Source organism: Peromyscus eremicus, chromosome 7 (assembly GCF_949786415.1).
Source record: "Peromyscus eremicus chromosome 7, PerEre_H2_v1, whole genome shotgun sequence".
Lineage (NCBI taxonomy): Eukaryota > Metazoa > Chordata > Mammalia > Rodentia > Cricetidae > Peromyscus > Peromyscus eremicus.
Window position 1 is genome coordinate 50,728,283 of NC_081422.1, and position 18,868 is coordinate 50,747,150.

At 35.5% G+C, this 18,868-nt stretch overlaps 1 protein-coding gene across 2 annotated transcripts in view; it reads right to left on the reverse strand.

Annotated features, from left to right (window-relative positions):
* Peak1 (pseudopodium enriched atypical kinase 1) overlaps nucleotides 1–18,868 on the reverse strand; it is a 227,302-nt gene that overhangs the window by 114,237 nt on the left and 94,197 nt on the right. For both annotated transcript variants that reach the window (XM_059267930.1, XM_059267931.1), the window contains one exon: nucleotides 3,660–3,817. The gene's annotated coding sequence lies outside the window, so the exon portion shown is untranslated. The remainder of the gene's footprint in view (nucleotides 1–3,659; nucleotides 3,818–18,868) is intronic.

Consider the following 18,868-nt stretch of genomic DNA (forward strand, 5'->3'; position numbering starts at 1 on the left):
AAAGATGGTAAGAGCCAGAGGGGATGGATGACTCCAAGGAAACAATGTCATCCAGATACAAGAGGACTGATGCACACATGTACTCACAGAGACTGTGGCAGCAGGAACAAAGCCTGCACAGGTTCAAGCCAGATAGGGTCCCAGTGCTGAAATGGAGAAATGGACACAGGCTCTCACCCCTAACCAAGAAACTATCTCCAACTGACATGGAAAGGAAAAATTAGCTCACTCCAACGGAGTCTCACTACATATATCAGCCACACTGAAGAGCAGGCTCCATGCCCAGAAGCGATAGCCAACACAAAACAAACCCTGGTATTTCTGTAGATGTTTTTTCTCACGTTGGCTTGTTCAGACATTTGTTTTGTTTTTTGTCTTACTGGCATTTTGCTTGTATATTATGGTTTCCAATTTTGTACTGTTATGGGTTTTGGTTTTTTTGTGTGTATTTATTTTTATTATAATTATTCTGGTTTATTTGTTTGCATCTTTGTTTTCTAAAGAGACAGAGAAAGTTAGGTCAAGGGTGGGTGAGGAGGTGGGAAGGATCTGGGAGCAGTTGGAGGAGGGGAATCGTGATCAGAATATAGTGTCTGAAAACATTTTTTACAATTAAAAAAAAAAAGTCTCCCATAGTCTCAGGCACTTGCATATTTGGTAGCACTCTTTGGGGAAGGAAGGCTTAGGAGGTATGGCCTTGTTGGAGGAAGTATGTGATTGGAGGCCAGCTTTGAGAATTTAAGTACTGCCATTTCAAGACTGTTCTCAATGATTACTATTTGTGGTTCAAGATGTGAGCCCTCAGCTTCCTCCTCCTGCTGCCAGGCCTTCACTCTGCCGTCATGAACTCTAACTCTCTGGAACCATAAGCCCAAATCAACTCTTTTTTTCTGAGTTACTTTGGACAATGGTGTTTTATCATGGCACTAGAAAAGCAACTAATATACAGCAAATTAAAAGCTAATGTTAATGCTTGACATATGGTAAGCATTCAATAACACTAGTTACTATTATTTTAAGTTGTTTTGACTGAACAAATTAAACATAGGCTTTCTTTTATATGGATGGTTTTCCTAATAAGAAGTATTGCAATGGATGCTTTCAAAGACTATTAAACTTTACAAGTGTAAGGTTCTAGACAGATAAAGCTTTTCAGTGTACTCTTTTCTAACTATCCACAAGGATCACAGCTTACAGCTAACCAAATGAACTTAAAACTGGATGCTTGACTTAACTTAAGCATTAAAGTTAAGCCTGACTTAACCTTAACCTTAATATTACCTAGCTAGAATGTCAACCTTTACATTTTATTTTCTCTAAAGGGACCATGATAGTTTATTCAGCTGAAAATCTAAATTTCTAGTTATGTAAGGTAGAATTCCCAATCTTTTTAGTTTGTAAACTTGAAATATTTGGCTTAGATGGGCCAAAAACATACTATATAAATGTAGATGGTCTTTAATTCTATGTATCTCTTGGGACATGGTACATAACTTCAGAACTGGGGTAAGTGGAACAAATAACATAATTCTTTCGCTTTACTTTGTAGAGAAGTAAAGTTTTAAACTGTTCCCCTATTAATATTTTAACCATGATAGCAAATCCAGTAGCTTAAAACGTGGCAGTTAATGATTAGAAAAGTACAATTGATACTGTGAATTTTAATGAGCCTACCCAAAGTTACTGAGAAACATTAAGAAATGGATGTAAATAGCATTAGGAATTCTATAAAATATGGTAAACATATCGCAATAAAATATGACAATGTTGTATGGTTTTCGTTTGGTAATAAAAATGATTAAAGATTATAGAAGTAGATATACTAAAATAAAATAAACTTACTTTATTAATGAAGCAAATCTGATTGCTTTTCATGTATTACACCTGAATGAGTGAACACTGAACACTCTGGTTTCTGTTGTGTTTGAAAGGTTGCTCTCTAGAACTTCAGGTGTGGTGTTTTTTTTTTTATAATAGTTGAAGACTAGAAAGAATTAACTGAACATTTACAAAGGGATGAATGTGACTAAATAGCTATGAAAGACAAGATCATAGAAAAGCTCTAACTACAAGTAGAACTAGAGAATTTCAAATGGTTATCACTCAAAATCAAATGACAACCAGTGAATAAAAGTTACAGTTAGGGGCTAGAGAGTTGGCTCGGCTGTTAAAGCATTTGCTGTGTAAGCATGAAGACCTACATTCAAATTCAGAGTGCCCACATAAACACTGTGGAAGCATGGCAGCCCTCCTGTAATCCCAGGGTTTGGGAGACAAATACAAGGCAAACCAGCTAGTTAGCCTTGCTGAACTGGCAAGACGTGGGTTCAACTCCTGCCTGTGGAGGTTAATTTTAATTATCAACTAACTGACACAATCTAGAATCTCCCAGGAACACAGTTTCGGGAACTGTCCAGATCATGCTAGCCTGTGGGCACATTTTTGTACGTTAATTGAAGTAGAAGACCTACCCACTGTAGGGTGGCATTATTCCCTAAGCAGGGAGATCTTGAACTGTGTGGAGTAGAGAATGTGAGCTGAGCATAAGAATGCCTGTGTTTATTTTCTTTCTGCTCTTGACTGTGGATGTGATTGGCTATTTCAAGTTTCTGCAATGACAGACTCTAATGTGAAATTGAGAGCTTAAAATAAACCTTTTCTCCCCTAGGTTGCTTTTGCCAGGGTATTTTAATACAGCAACAGAAAAGAAACCCACATACTGCTCAATAAGTAAGGTGAAGAGTCTTGAGCTAGATCCTGATGTTGGCTGTGGGAACACGTATGCAAACACACACTTGTATGCACAGATCACATACAAAGGTATGGCTCACAAATGTATGAATCTTTTTAAACATGCATTCCAACAATTTTGGCCTAAGATCAAGAGTTAAGGAATTGATTATCCCAAGTCTTTCCAAATGTGTTTTCAGCCATGCTTGCCATCAGTCTTCTAAATATCAAAAGACGAAAAACTTCACAGTCTCTTCAAATTTCATTTTTTCTATTCTGGGTGCTCTATTTTTTTGTTTGTTTTGTTTTAAGGTAGAAACGGTCAAAAAAGAAAATAAATATGACATTAAGACTTCAAATATGAAAGAACAGACTTGATATCAAGTAAAGAAACTAAAATAAAACTCAGAAGGTAATTGTGTATGAAAAGAACTACCAAATCTTTAGGGCATTGGGCTTATTTGTTGGAAAGGGAAAACATGTTTGAATGACAGACAGTATAGATCATATTCCTTTCAAATGAACTTACGTTTCTTGTCAAGAAGCTGGAGTAAAGAACCCAGTAATTCTTTTGAACAAACATTAAGGACCAAAGAAGCCTGACAAAGTTAAGTTGTGAGATAAACAGTTTCCTATCCGGGCGGTGGTGATGGTGTACGTCTGTAATCCCAGCACTCAAGATGCAGAGACAGGCGGATCTCTATGAATTCGAGGCTAGCCTGGTCTATAAAGAGAGTTCCAGGGCAGCCAGGGCTACGCTGGGAAACCCTATCTCAAAAATACCAAAAAAAAAAAAAAAAAAAAAAAAAAAGAACAACAGTTTCTTCCACAGTTTGGCAGTTGTACGGCCAATATTCAAACTTAAAAAGGAGTCCTTTCCAGTACTTTACAACTTTTGTGGAACAACATGAAAGGAGAACTCTGGTTACCATTTAACTCTGAAGCACTTCGTTCATTCTGGTGACCAAGGTACTTCAGCAGTGAGTGTTACATTTCTTTAAAATTCCCAAGTGATTCAAATCTTCTTATGATGAATGTCCTTTCTTCCTTGCCTCTCATTCCTGTATTCTGTAGATACCAATGTTTACTGCAAGAGAAAAAAAAATAAAACATGTAAGCCAAGGGCCAAGTAATTTAAAAGACAGTGAATTTGTTTCTTTGTCTTTGGATATTCTGAATTTACCCTCACTAAGCAGTTATGAGTCATCTAATTAACATAACAAGTAACTTTCTTATTTAGGTGGAGACAGACAACCTTACACACTTGAGAACTCCCCTGTCCTATTACAAACCAAATATCTTAAAGAACCTACAAAATTCGGATATTAAAGATTTTATAAAACTTTATTTGATCGTCCTGAGACTCATTTTACAACAAACATGTTGGTATTTATTGACTGATAAATATTTGCTCCAGCTATCTCCAAAGCAAGAATTTAATTAGCCAGTTAGCAATCTGAAATTCAAGCATAAAATATATTTAAGAACAGGCTGAAGAATCTAATGTAAGAGTTCCAAACTTGCAATATAGTTTTTGCACAACATCAATAAAAGAAAAATGACTGGAAGAGAAACTGAAAGATGAATATTATTACTCTAAAATGATTCTTGGGGCTTGAGAGATGGCTCAGCTATTAAAGGCTAGGCTTACATAGTATAAAATTAAATCCTCCAATACATTTTAAAATTTAAAAAGCACTTTAAAAAAAAGAGAAGTTTTGGAAAGTACTCTATCAAATGTTATCTAAACTGAACATAGCTATAGTATTCTTAATTTTTTATAGTGTTTATAACATTAATGTGACACAATATTAAGCACTATGATGGGATTACAAAATTATATAAGTCTTGAAGAACAGTGACAAAATTATTCAGTCTTCTTTCCACTGTAAGTCCTCAGAAAAGAAAAATGAAAAATGTACTTTATGCTATTTTACTTTTAAAATTGAGTATGAAAAAGTACACAGTGACAGAAAAATAATTCCCCAAGGATAGGTTTTGGCTACTCTTACAGTACTTGTCAATAAGTTTCCCAAATTATTTTTGCTGAATATTTTATTCTTGGACTTGCAGATGACCTATTATAATATAGTCAAGGAACACTCACCTGAAAACATAAAATGGAAAGTGCAAAAAATTTCGAATAATTCAATCTTCTCATTTTAAATGTCTGATTTGTAGATATGATATAGTTAGGATCTTTAATCTTTATGCACTCTGAAATTGACTGTTAATGGAGAGTTTAGTCCATTTATATTTAATATTGAAATGCTTGGGTTCAAAACTACCATTTAAATGTTTCCTATTTCTTCTGTTTCTGTTCCTCTTTTGTTTCTTTCACTGCCTTAATCTTAGTATTTTTCAGTGTCTTAATTTAATGGTATAAAGATTACAACATGCATTCTCAAATTATCACAATTTATTTAAAGTTAAACAAGCAAATTGGAATCTTGAAATATCAGCCATATATCGTAATTCTTCCTTTGTATATTGCAATCACATATTAAACTCTATGTGCATTATAAAACCACAATCTAACAAAGCAACAAAAAGAGAGATCTTTTATATTTCATCTCTTCCATAGACCCAAGTTTTTATCTAATACTGTTGTCTATCAGTTTAAAAATTCTTAGCATTTTAATAGTGTACATTGTTAATAGTGTACAATGGACTACCTAATTTTTCATTTGTCTGAATTTGTATTTGTTTTATCTTTATTTCCAAAGGAAACATTCATTGAAAACAAATTTTTGAGGTAAGACCTTTTTAAAGCTGGATATGGTAGTGCCACTATTTAAGACACTGAGGTACAAAGACTTCAAGTTCAAGGCTTCAATCTGAGACCAGCCTTGGCAACATAAAGAGACCTTGTGTCAAAATAAAGGGCTGCAATACACAGCTGAGCAGAGGTCAGAGGATATTTTCATGGGACTGGTTCCCCTCCTTCCATCTTTACCAGAGAGTCTGGATGTGGAGGTCACAGAGAACGTGCACGAGTCTGTTCTTTGTTCTATTCCGTGGGTCCCAGGGATTAAACTCAAGTCTTCAGGGCTGGCAGCAAACACCTTTAACCACTGAGCCATTTCACAGGCCCCCTTTAAGATTTTTAGCCATACTTACAATAGCTGATTTCTAAGTTATTGTTTATTGACTTCATATAGATTTTTCATTTTTCTCTTATATGATAATTTATTTTTGTGTCATCACATGTATGGCAACTTTTAATATACATGGAACAATATGGATAATATGTTATAGTCATCACAGATTTTATCTTTCTTTGAATGATGCTCATTTCTCTTCTAAAATGCAGTAAATAACAACTGACACCTTCAGCTTCTGGAAATTTAGTTTTATTTTATTAGGGAGGATATTTTTAAGTATTTCCCTTAATCCTGGGATAAATCCTGAAAGCCTTGGACATAGTACTTCTAAAGTAGAACATTCTGAGCTTGAACTGGAAAAATCTGTTGTATTTTAAAAACAAACAAAAAATAATTCTATCTTGGAAGGTCTCAAATTCCATATCTGATCAGAAATATCTGTTTAAGAGCTTTCACTAAAAACATTATTTTCCAGCACTTGGGAGGCAGAGGCAGGTGGATCTCTGTGAGCTTGAGGCTAGCTTGGTCTACAGAGCAAGTTCTAGGATAGCTAGGACTATTACACAGAAAAACCCTGTTTTGAAAAACAAAGCAAAACCAAAAAACAAAACAAAACAACAATATATTATTTTCCATTATATCCTAGGAGTGCCCTTTAGTATATATGAAGATAAGGGTCAGCCAATGAATTGAAAGGAATATATATGTAGATTTTTGAGGCTCCCTGCTTTCTGGGGATTTACAGCACCAAATTCCAGAGCTTGCACAGAGTTGTACAGGAGTAACCTAAACATGTAGAAATAAAAATCTTTATTATACCTCGGCAGTGGTGGCACATGCCTTTAATCCCAGCACTCAGGAGGCAGAGGCAGGCGGATCTCTGCCAGTTTGAGGCCAGCCTGGGCTACAGAGTGAGTTCCAGGAAAGGTGCAAAGCTACACAGAGAAACCCTGTCTCGAAAAACCAAAAAACAAACAAACAAACAAAACAAAACAAAAACTTTATTATAAAAAATTTATTATGTAATTGTATATATGCAATAATGTCTTTATAGAAAATATACTCCAAAGAAGTGTATGTCTCAACCCTCCTAAGATGGTAACCCTTTAATACAGTTAAATATGTGGTGACCCCCAACCATAACATTTTGTTGCTACTTCATAATTGCAATTTTGCTACTATTATGAATTGTAAATATTTTCAGAGATAAGTTTGTCAAGAGGGTCTGACCCAGGGGTTGAGAACCACTGCTCTAAAGTATTCAGAGGTAACGGGCCAAAAGTTAGTAAGTTACTCTTAAATGATTCAGGAAATAAATTATTTTTGTAACTTGTTTGTGAAAATATATTATAAAACAGAAAAAATATAAATAAACTCTAGCAGTTCTAAAATAACTGAAGAATAAACATTTCTGTGGACAGTTATTTTCACTGCACTGTTTGAAGATTTATAATGCATGTTAGCATATTAGATATCAGCACAAATTTTACTTATTCATTTTTCAACTAACCACACATAAATAAATTACATACTTAGGACCCGCTATGGTTAAAGTCAGTGTTTTAAGTAAAGACAAGAACTTTTCTCTCATAGTCATATTCTAAAGAAGAAGAAGAAAAGGAGGAGGAGGAGGAAGAGGAAGATCACAACAAGTTTCAGATGGTAATAAATGCTCTGAAAAAATGAAATTGGGTGTCAAGTATAAATTATAAGATGGAGGTGCATTATTTATTTGTTTAAGGTTTTTATGATATGGCTTCATTATGCAATTCCAGGCTATCTTAGAATTCACTATGCAGACCAAGTTGGCCTTGAACTAACAGCTATCTTTCTGCCTCTGTCTCTGTCTCTGCCTCTGCTTCTCATGTGCTAGGATTATAAGCATGAGCCAACACAGTCTGCTAGAGATGCAATCTTTGGATAGTGCATTAAAAACAGCCTTCTAATTAACTGATGCCCAAGTTGGAACTGAAGAAAAAGAGCCAAACATAAGTGGAAACCATTTTATAAGAATTTTGTATGGAGGACATACATGTTAAAAGGCAGTAATGAATTATGCTTTCAAAAGTATGGGTTGAAAAAACTTTATGGACAGAACACCAAATAAAATAAGCCTATAAATATTAATTCTGTTTGAGACATATTGTAAACCAGGTGGTGGTGGTAGTGTATGCCTTTAATCCCAGCACTCGAGAAGCACAGGTAGGCAGATCTCTGAGTTCAAAGCTGGTCTACAAAATCAGTTCAGGATAGCCAAGGGTTTACAATATATTTCCTATTCTATCTAACAGGCCAACAGAGTTATGTGGAAGACATTCCAGAAGAGCAAGTAATGATGAAAGGAAGCTTTTGTCCAGGATTGAAAACCAAGAGTAAAAAATCCAGAATCTTGTAAGTGCAATTAACATGAAGTTAAAAATCATATGAAAAAGAACTTTTTGTTCATTAAATCCAGGTCAACTTCACCACAAAATAATTGTGATTGCTAGAAATGATTGTCATGTCAACTCAACAGGTCTAGAATCACCCAGGAGACAAATCTGTAAGAAAATTTCTAGATTGGGTTGAGGTGGGAAGACCTACTCAAAACATCCATGTCCTCATTCTAAGGAGTGGGGTCCTGGACTGAAAGCGAACTGAGCACCAGGATTCACCTTTCTTCTTGACAGAAGAGGCAATGTAACCAGATGCCAAATGCTCTGCCTTCATGCCTTCCCTGCCACAACGGATTATACCCTCAAAAATGAGCCAAAGTAAGCCCTGCCTTCTTCAAGCAGCGTTCACTAGGTATTTTGCCAGTACAATGATAAAAGTAACTAACATGATAATTAAATTTAGAACATGTATATGTGCTAATTTCAGAACTGTATTAATAGGCACACTAAAACACAACACGGAGGAAGAAATCTAGCCGTGCTTGATTAAAAAGAGACAAGGTGCAAGCTGGTAGAGAGATGAGCTAGATATTAGTGCCAGTTCTCTAGCTTAGAGCGAAAGCGAAAGACAGACAGAGACAGACAGAGGTTGACTGACTGACTCACTATGCTGCTCAGGTTGATATCGAAGTCCTCAGCTCACCTGAGTAGCTGGGTATACAGGCATATGCCATAATATAACCTTTGGCACTATATTCTCTCTCAAAAGTCCTACAGGTCCAAACATGTTTACTTTACTATTCAACTTAATAATAGAGAATAATTTCAAGTAAAAATATCACAACTAAAATACAACGCATCAATCTACTGGGGATCCAACATCTTACTGGAAACTTTAATCAGATAGGGCAGGCATTGTCAAAGCCATGGACTATGAGCCAGAGCCAACTTGCCACCTGTTTATTTATAGTCTGCAAGCTGAAAATAGTTTTTATATTTTAAAACAATTGGAAAAAGCAAAAAGAGAATATTTTGAGCATCAAAATTATATGAGATTTGAATTTCATTGTCTATAAATAAGGTTTTCTAAGAACACAGCCAGCTCCTTTGTTTATGTATCATCTAGGCTGCTTTTGAACTATATAAGGAAAGGGCTGAGTAGTTATGACAGCATAGTAAGTTAACTGCCTACAAAGCCTACCTTTATAATTAATGTTTGCCCCATTCCCGACATAATCTAAGTTCAATATCTCTACCCTCTAACATCACAAGAAATGTATTTTCAAATACTAATGGCCTTCATTGGTTCTTTCTGTGGGTTTTTGCTTTAATTTTTCTTTTCTTTTCTTTTCTTTTTCTTTCTTTCTTTCTTTCTTTCTTTCTTTCTTTCTTTCTTTCTTTCTTTCTTTCTGTCTTTTTGTTCTTTGGATAGAGTAAGAGAGTGTGGGACAGAGAGAGAGAGAGAACATGAAGTTAGGAGGGTGGGGAAGTAGAGAAAATGTGGGAGGAGTGGGGGGGGAACATGATCAAAATATATTGTATGAAAAAACTTTAAATAAATACAACTCTAGATCAAATAGTTTACTTTAGTCCTTACCCCCTGTCACTTTATTCCTTTATATTTTTATGAAAATATTAAATAATATTTTTATATTTATAGAATTTTTATATTTACAGTTATTATCCAACAATATGAAGTCAGTTTTATATTCTCTAGAAAACTTTTTCCTTAATTTATAAAATTTGTTAGGTATAAAACATTTTTTTTCTGTCCAGTTCTGATTTAAAGTTGTAATGAGTTCTTTGAGCTAAAATGTAAATAATATTTTCCGTAGTAGACACAACACAAGATTATTCATAGCAATAGTGAGGAAAACGTAGTTTCTTGAGAGCTTTGGAATTTTGCAAAGGTGTTAAAACTCATTCTAGAATGATTTAACTTCTGCCTTAGACTATGAGAGAGTAAACATGTCCGGAACAATCCTCCCACTGCAAATGACCACCACACAGAACAGAATATAGGAAAAGACCATTTAAGACACAGGTGTGGGGACCATGAACGCAGAGAAAAAGGAAACAGATGGTTCTCAGGCAGGAAGCAATTTCCACTAACTACACAGTGAGGGAGAACCCAACAGAGCCTCGCAATCCTGCTGACTTAGCAGAACAGGTGAGCAGGCCAAGGTGGCTGGAATTCTGTAGCAGAGTTTCACAGAGTTCATGTAATTGGAACCAGGTTCCCTGAGTGTCAGCTACACAAACACCTGTACATAAGAAGGGTAGAGTTTCCTGAAAGGATGAGAATCCAAGGAAATATAAAAAATAAAAAAAGCAACTGGTTTTCAAAGCTGACACTGGGCAGAAAATCAACAAATTCTCTCTATTGTTGAGGGGGAAAAACTTATTGAATACACAAGGCAACCAGGAGGACCCCAAGTGGGCCACATCACAGAAACAGGGGGAAAGCAGCCTTAGAAAAAAAGACCACTCTGCACATGTGTGGAAGTCATCTAAGACTAGAAAGTCTAGAAAGGAACAAAGTCGTCTGCAATTAGCAAACTGTCTTTTAGGGAAAGTCCAACTTTCTTTAAAGAAACAAAATTTAAAACTTTGGAATATAAAATTCACAGCTATTTTTCATTTAATGAAACTACCGGATATTCTAAGAGGCAGTAAAATTGTGATTCAAACCAGAAAAAAAAAAATCAAGACTGAGAAATACAGAATTAGCAAGCAACGACATATAAAGTAATATTTTACTTATGTTCTTTATATAGTCCAGGATATAAATAAAAACAAGTATACGATGACTTTAAGTAAAATTGGATTTTCAAACAAACAGAACAACAGAATTTACCCAAAAGGAAGTTCAGAGAGAAAGAAGGGAAAAAAATTTTTTAAGGGCAGGATAGAGAGATAGCTTAGGGAGTGGAGGCACTTGCCACTAAGCTTGACGACCCGAGTTTGATGGCCAGGACTTACATGGTAGAGGACTCCACAAAGTTACTTCAGAAAGTGGTCTTTTGACCTCCACAAGTATACCACAGCGCGCGTGTACACACACCAAAATTCAAAAGAAAAACAAAAACTGACACAGTGGAAAAAAACATTCTTGTGAAAACCACACCTTCTGAGAAGTGATATGATAACATTTAACTGAACATTCTAAGAAAGAGACATTGTATTCATAGACCAAGAACTACAATAAGTAAACAGAACAAAGAATAAACCAATGGGATCCCAAATGAACCAAGAGAAGAAATGAAATGGAATCTAAAAGTACAATTATTTTGAAAGAAAGATTAACAGACAACAAACTAGTGAGATGGCAGATTCAATACAAATCATATTAATAATATGTTAAATATAAATTATCTTCCATTTGTTCACTTTTATCAAGATAGGACTAAATGCAAGGCCTTGTACATGTTAGACAAGTCCTCTACCACAGACGTACGTTATCTAAGCTAAATATTCAATTTAAAAGGCATATGAATGGGTCCTGGTGATACATGAAAGAGGTATAGTTAGTAGAATCTTGAGTTTGAGGCTTGCCTGGGCTACATTGTAAGAGTATTTCTCAAAACAAAACAACAACAAAATCCCCAAATAAATAAATAAGACATATAAAAAGTAAGACCCAAATTTATATTACATCCCACCCCGCAACACATACACACAAAATAAGTCAACAGGTTAAAATTAGAAAGGCAAAAACCCTTCAATCTTAAATTGGGAGAACCTCATTTAGGTCAAACAACAATTATTGTCAGAGATAGAAGAGCATTTTATAGTTTACAAGTTAATTTATCTTAAAGGTGGAATAACCCTAAGTATGCACGTCTATAACACCAGAGGTACAAAATCAATGAGGCAAAAGCTGTCAGAAATCATGGACAGATGAGTAAGGACACCACATTTCCCTAGGAACTAAAATACAAGTGCTCCAAGGCGCAGGGAGGGAGAACTGGACAGAGCTGAGCATCACCGAACACTTTGATCCTCAGCAGCACTGTGATCAGAGCTTTTCTCAGAACAGCACCTGCTGAACCATGAATAAGGCTACACAAACTGAAAAAATGGAAACTACATAGAATCAAGCCAGAAACCAAGAGAAGAGAGACACTGCAAAGTTCCCAACATTCAAAAGTCAAACAATATATTTCCAAAATAATCTATAGAGTAAATGAGAAAATCATTTGAAATTAGAGAATAGTTTTGAGTCAAATAAAAGTGAAAGCCTGACAATAAAAATCTGTGAGATGATTCTCAAAAGATGTTCTGAGAACATTTATAGTTTTCTCTACTTTTATTAGGAGGCTAAAAGCCTAAAAGCAAGTATCTAAAATTCTAGGGTGAAAAAGTGAAAATTAAATCAAAGTAAGTGGGCAGTAACAACAAACAAATAAATAAATAAAATAGTCACCTAAAAACCAGACAAAAATCCATGAAACCAAAAACTGGTTCTTTCAAAGACTATTAATGAAACTAATAAGTCTGTGGCCAGACTGAAAAGACAGAAATAACTGATGTGAAGGATGAAAGAGAAGAAACATTAACAGCGATAAGGCTGGCAATTCAGAAATGCCAAAGAGAAGCCATAAAGTAACTTCAAGTGAAATGATGAAAGTTCTCAATTTAATAAGGAAAAAAAATGACCCATGCTGAGTACTACGATCTAAATATGGACAGAAGATGCTTCATGTACAGTTTGGTGACTGCTGTGCTTTCAGGTACCCACTGGCGGTCCTGCACAGTGCCCCCTATAAGCAAGGGCAAGGGGCAAGCAACTCACGGGATAACATGGTAGTAACGGGACAGTTCTACACCATGACTGCAGGAATCTAGGTGTAATTTAACGCCAAAGAACTAGATACTCCTTCAAACCAATATTAGTTTCTTGGCTTTGATATTGTTGTATAAGTTGCATAATATGTAACTAATAAAGGGAATAGTGTTAATGGACCTCTATGCATTATGTCTGTAACTTCTTAATTAACTTTGTGAATTCTTTTGCAAGCTTTACTTATATTATGTATAAGAATCTTTTTCTAAAAAGGAAAGTCATAGTATCTTTACCTATAATAGGTAAAATGAGTCAAGTTGGATAGGCTACATATTGTATGAATTCAACTATATAATCTGGAAAGATGTAACTATGAAACAGGAAAAAAAAACAAAACAGTAGATGAGAACAGAGGGATGACTAAACAGGACACTGAAGATTTTTCAGGTCGTGAAAGTCCTCTATCTGACATTATAATAAAGTACATATTATAATGTATCATTATATGTTTGTCTAAGCCCATGGACTCTATGACAATAAGAATGAATCCTAACAGAACTAGGGATTTGGACTCCCTGATCTTTTTACAATCTTTCATTGTTCTTGTAGATCTGCATATAAACCACTATTCAGAATACCAAATCGTGAATCAAAATGCTCTGGTTGTGTATAAAAACAAGCAAAGCTGGCAAGATAATTTATAAAATTTTCAATGCAAATTTATTCATATTCAAGGAAAACAAACTGCATTAATGGCCTTTGGAGGTTCTGTTTGTTTGTTTATGTTTGGGATTTGAAGCTAGATTTTTCATTTAAAAAAAGGCCCAAGAGCAAATGATTATCTATTTCAATAACTCTCAATTGCATACAGCAGAATAATCTCTAAGTATCTATGAAAATAATCTAATTTCACATTGAGAAATAAAAAAAACAAATGTGACATAGATGATGCCCAAATATTGAATTAGTATCTTCAATATTTATCGTTATTTGATATTCTTTTCTCTGCTAAATTCAAATAACAGAGCAACTAGTTATAAAATGAGCTACAAAATATAGGTCAATAGATCCTACAATTCTTGTTTATTGCCGATCTTCTCATTTCTGAAAACAGGACTCAACCCGTTTAATTATTGCAAACATAACAATAAGATATAAATGATGTCATGAGTAATATGAATGGTTTAACTGTTAATTATATCTGAAAGAGGAAAACCAATCAAGGTTTTTCTATAACTTCCATTGCCATATCTTTACACAGCTCCAAGGATAGACCTGACTCGGGTGGAGAGGGGACTGGGTTCTCTGATGGAGAAACTGCAGCAGGCTGGATGTTCAGCATGTTTTTACAAACAGTTAAGCAATGGAGGTGGGGTTACTGTATACAGATAAACAAGGAAGCAAGACCATTTATTTGTTTGTTTATTTATTTACTTACTTATTTATTCATTTTTCAAGACAGGGTTTCTCTTTGTAGCCCTGGCTGTCCTGGAACTCATTCTGAAGACCAGGCTGGCCCCGAAATCAAAGAGATCTGCCTACCTCTGCCTCTTTCTGTTGGAATTAAAGGCATATGCCAACACCTCCAGGCTGAAGGAGCAGGCTATTATATACAGCTGAACAAGGAGACAGAACTTCAGTAGCAGTCTCTGTGGGGAAGCAGTCTTCAGGCTGTAAATAACCGGAGGGAGAAAGCTATGGCGGACATTTTCTATACACACAATCAACAACTGCACATGTTCCAGAGGAAGGCTCTGCCATCCCTCTGAGCCTTGCCTCCAGGGGGAGGGGGCTGAGGCTAGAGTCTGTAACACGGCTGTGCCCATGTTAATAACACACGCTTACTTGGGACGTCACTGACTCAGTTTCCTCTGCTCCCCACACTCTAGTATCATGTTAAGCTTTATAATATCCTGTTCAGAAAGTAAGCTATAAATCAGATAAACTGTTTTGCTGCTTTGGTGTTAGATTAAACATAGTAAAACATGCATACAGATAGAAACAAGCATCCCATTATTCCTTCACTGCCACCCTCAGATTTACTGAATATGAATGACATAAAAAAGAACTAAAAGTGTAGGGTGCTGTGGATGTCTTTCTGTACGCTATGAATATGTGTTGCTCTAATTGTTTGATAAATAAAATGCTGATTGGCCAGTAGCCAGGCAGAAAATATAGGCGGGGCAAGCAGAGAGGAGAACTCTGGGAAGAAGAAGGCTGAATCAGGAGATGCCAGCCTACTGTCTAGGAAGCACATGTAATGGCACACAGGTAAAGCCATGGAACATGTGGCAACATATAGATTAACAGAAATGGGCTGAGTTTAAATGTAAGAGGTAGTCAGTGGTAGGCCTGAGCTAATGGCCGAGCAGTTTTAATTAATATAAGCCTCTGTGTTTATTTGCATCCCGAGCGGCTGTGGGACTGGCGGGTGAAAGAGATTTGTCCTGACTAAGAGCTGGGCAGGACCAGGAAAACTTTCAGCTACAGTGGGGAAATGACTCAGTTGGTACAGCACTGCTAGTGCAAGGACCTGACTTTGCTCCCCAGAAAAATGTGGGGCATGGTGGCATGTGCTTATGATCCTAGTATTGGGAATGCATAGAAAGGAGTCTCCAGTCCACTAAGAAACCCTGTCTCAAAGGAGGTGGATAGCATTCCTGAGGATGAAACCCAAGGTTGTCCTCTGGCTTCCACATACATGCACAAACATGTACACACACACACACACACACACACACACACACACACGTACATACATGCACACACATCTGAAAATAAGGATTGAAGAGCTCCATATGTTCACTAAGAACTGTAATCACTTTTATAAAGAAACCTGCCACAAAAAGCAAATCACACAGACAAAAATAAATCTATTGTAATGCATAATCAATTTCCAGGTAAAGTACTTTATTTAATGCTAATTAGATTTATCAATAAAATAGAAAAAGGTATTTCAATATTTTTTATAAAAATAAATATTTTAAAAGTAAAGCCTTTATAAATTAAAACTATGTCATCTAAATCTAAAGGCTCCCAGAAGTGGTGGCACACATCTTTAATACCAGCACTTGAGAGGCAGAGGCAGGTGGATCTGTGTGAGTTCAAGGCCAGCCTGGTCTACATAGCAAGTTTTATGCCAGCCAGGGTTACACAGTGAGATCCTATCTCAACACAATAACAAAATAATAATGATGATGATTATTTAATCAATTAAATTACTATAAATACATACCAAAAGATTTTATTTGATGTTATTTCTGCAACAGGGTTTCACTGTGTAATTCAACTTAGCCTGGAACTACCTATGTTATCTGGGTTGGCCTTGAACTCTTATGTTTTAACCTCTAAAGTGCCTGTATTAGAGGCAAGTACCACCAAAGCTAGCTTTCAAAGAAATGTTTTAATCTGAATGAAGAGCTGTCTGGAGGCCTGGTTGGCATGCAGCTAACTCTAGATCAAGAATTCTTTAATCTAAAAGTCAAATGAAATTCACATATCACAGGAAGAAGTCCAGTCATTTTTAAAAACTCTAATCCCTCAGCTAATTATCACAACTATTTTATGATTACAAAGTCACAACTGGCTAATAAGAAACTTACAGTAGTTCTTTAAACTGTCATCCAGTAAAGGAAGACACAGACAGAATACAGCAGAAACAATATAATAAGACTGTCAGGTGTTTGAAGCTTCCAGAAACTAGATCCTTAGTTATCTCAAAAATTAAAAATCAACTACCATGTAGAGGCCTTTTCATTTTCTACATTCAAGTACCATACAACAATAGTCTAAAAAATAAAGCAATTTTATACACACTTTCTGGTCAAACAGAAAGCTGAAAATTAAAAGGTAGCACTATTCAAGTCTGCATCAAATGCCATTTGCTTGAATTCCATGGATCTGTGATGGTGGCAAATGAGAGGAGGCAGAGCAGGGCATGTGAAAAAAACATTAGTAGCTTGGCAAGACAATGTTTAAAAGGACTCTCAAAGAAAACAAAGTTCAGGAAGGACCCAGCACATTCTTCATCTCTAAGTCAGGTCTTATGCTGTTTTCTGACTTTGTAACCAACTCTGTCCTTCACTGCTTCCCTTACTGGATTAGGAGCAGCTGAGATCCACCTGTCACTTCTATAGAGTATATGTAGTTTAGCATCTTTAAGGACATCAGCGAAGACTAATAATATTTAGGGATGATCAAGCATTTACAGAGAAAGCACCATTATTTCACATAATCAATTCCTTCTAAAGTAAGGACAAACTTGGGACAAAAAAAATGGAAATGAAAAAATCACTCATGTATACATATTAGTTTTAAGAAAATTCCCTTTTCAATGAAACACGGTATTACTTACAGAAAGTTAACCAAAGTAAAGCAATTTACTATTCCCTACAGCAAGATTAATGGCATGCACACAGGTCATGTTCTAGGCAGCATCTCCATAACTAGAATAGGAATATAAACAAAGCATATCAAAGAGGCAATGAAAGAAGGAATTCTCTGTAAAGATTTGCTTTTCACATTTTCTAATTTTTCTGTATACTTTTGAGTTAAGTTCTCCTCAGCTCAAGTACAATATATATGCATTTCATTATAAAGTACAGTCTTCTTAAATGATTTTGGTAAAGACAGAGCAGCCCTGGTAATACACTATTGATAAATACAAGGACATTAAAAGTCAATTATTCTTAATCATACAGAAAAAAAAAGAAAATGATCAACTCAGAGACACTAGTCTTTACCCTTGTTATTTATAATCTATCCCCATTACTTCTTTCAATGTAAGAAACATTTATGTTTGTTTAAATCTGTTTAATAGCCACCAAATTCTTTCTCACATAAGGGCTTCATAACAAAGATGTAATTTATCTTATTAAAGCAAGAAAGCATGTTAAACTTGAGACAGTTACTAAGTCACTCAGTCTAGGCCCAGCTATGAGAACCTAAGCCAATTCAGTTTGGTTATGGGTACAAAGACAGTGATAACATTTAACTCAGCAGAGCAGAAGGATGCTCACAAGATGCAAAATAACTCAGAAATGTTTAATGTAATAGACAAATGTGAAATCTGTTTCCTTATTTTCCATGAGAAGATTCAATGAAATAATCTCTTAAAAAAAGGCTTCTCATCACTAAGAAATCTTTCATGTTTACTTGGAAGCACCTAAAGCAAGTTAATTTTATAAGACTAAGAAAAAAATTAACCTCATGTTACAAAAATGAATCAGGAAGCAAAGTAGGAGATGTGTACAGCACACAGGTGAGTGGGAAAATCGGACCTGACAAGACTCAGACTTGCCTCCTGTCTCAACGCCCTTCCCAGCACCTGTAGCCAAGTCTGTCACAGCTGCCATCCATGCTCACTATCAAAAGCTCTTCACAGGATCATGTAGTTTCAAAGATTATGGTTTTAACTTGTTACGAGGAAGATCTTATTAAGATGATGTAAATATTATACTGGTCAGATGGTCCAGTTACTAATAGTCAAATTAAGAATGTTCACAAGTCATAAATACTAAAGGTCATAGACGCTTAGACTCAAATAACTGCCCAGTAACTTGGCTCTTGTGATGTTAAATCTTAATCAAATAGGCATGATGTAACCTGTCTAATCTTTCCAAGAAAGGGATCTAACTTTGCTTTTATTAAGAATTAACTATGTGATGGTGGGAAATTTACTTTATTTTCTGTCTTAAAGTTAAGGGATAATATCAAGTATGTCACTTGGCTAGAGTGACTTGAAGAGGCTAGCCCATGTTAAGACAGCATAACAGTCTGGCACATATCAAGTCCTTGCAAATGTTAGCTCGCCTTTCTAGCTCTCTAAACTTTCAGAGAATAGGGGGTGCTTTTTCTCTTCTTTTAACTCAAAG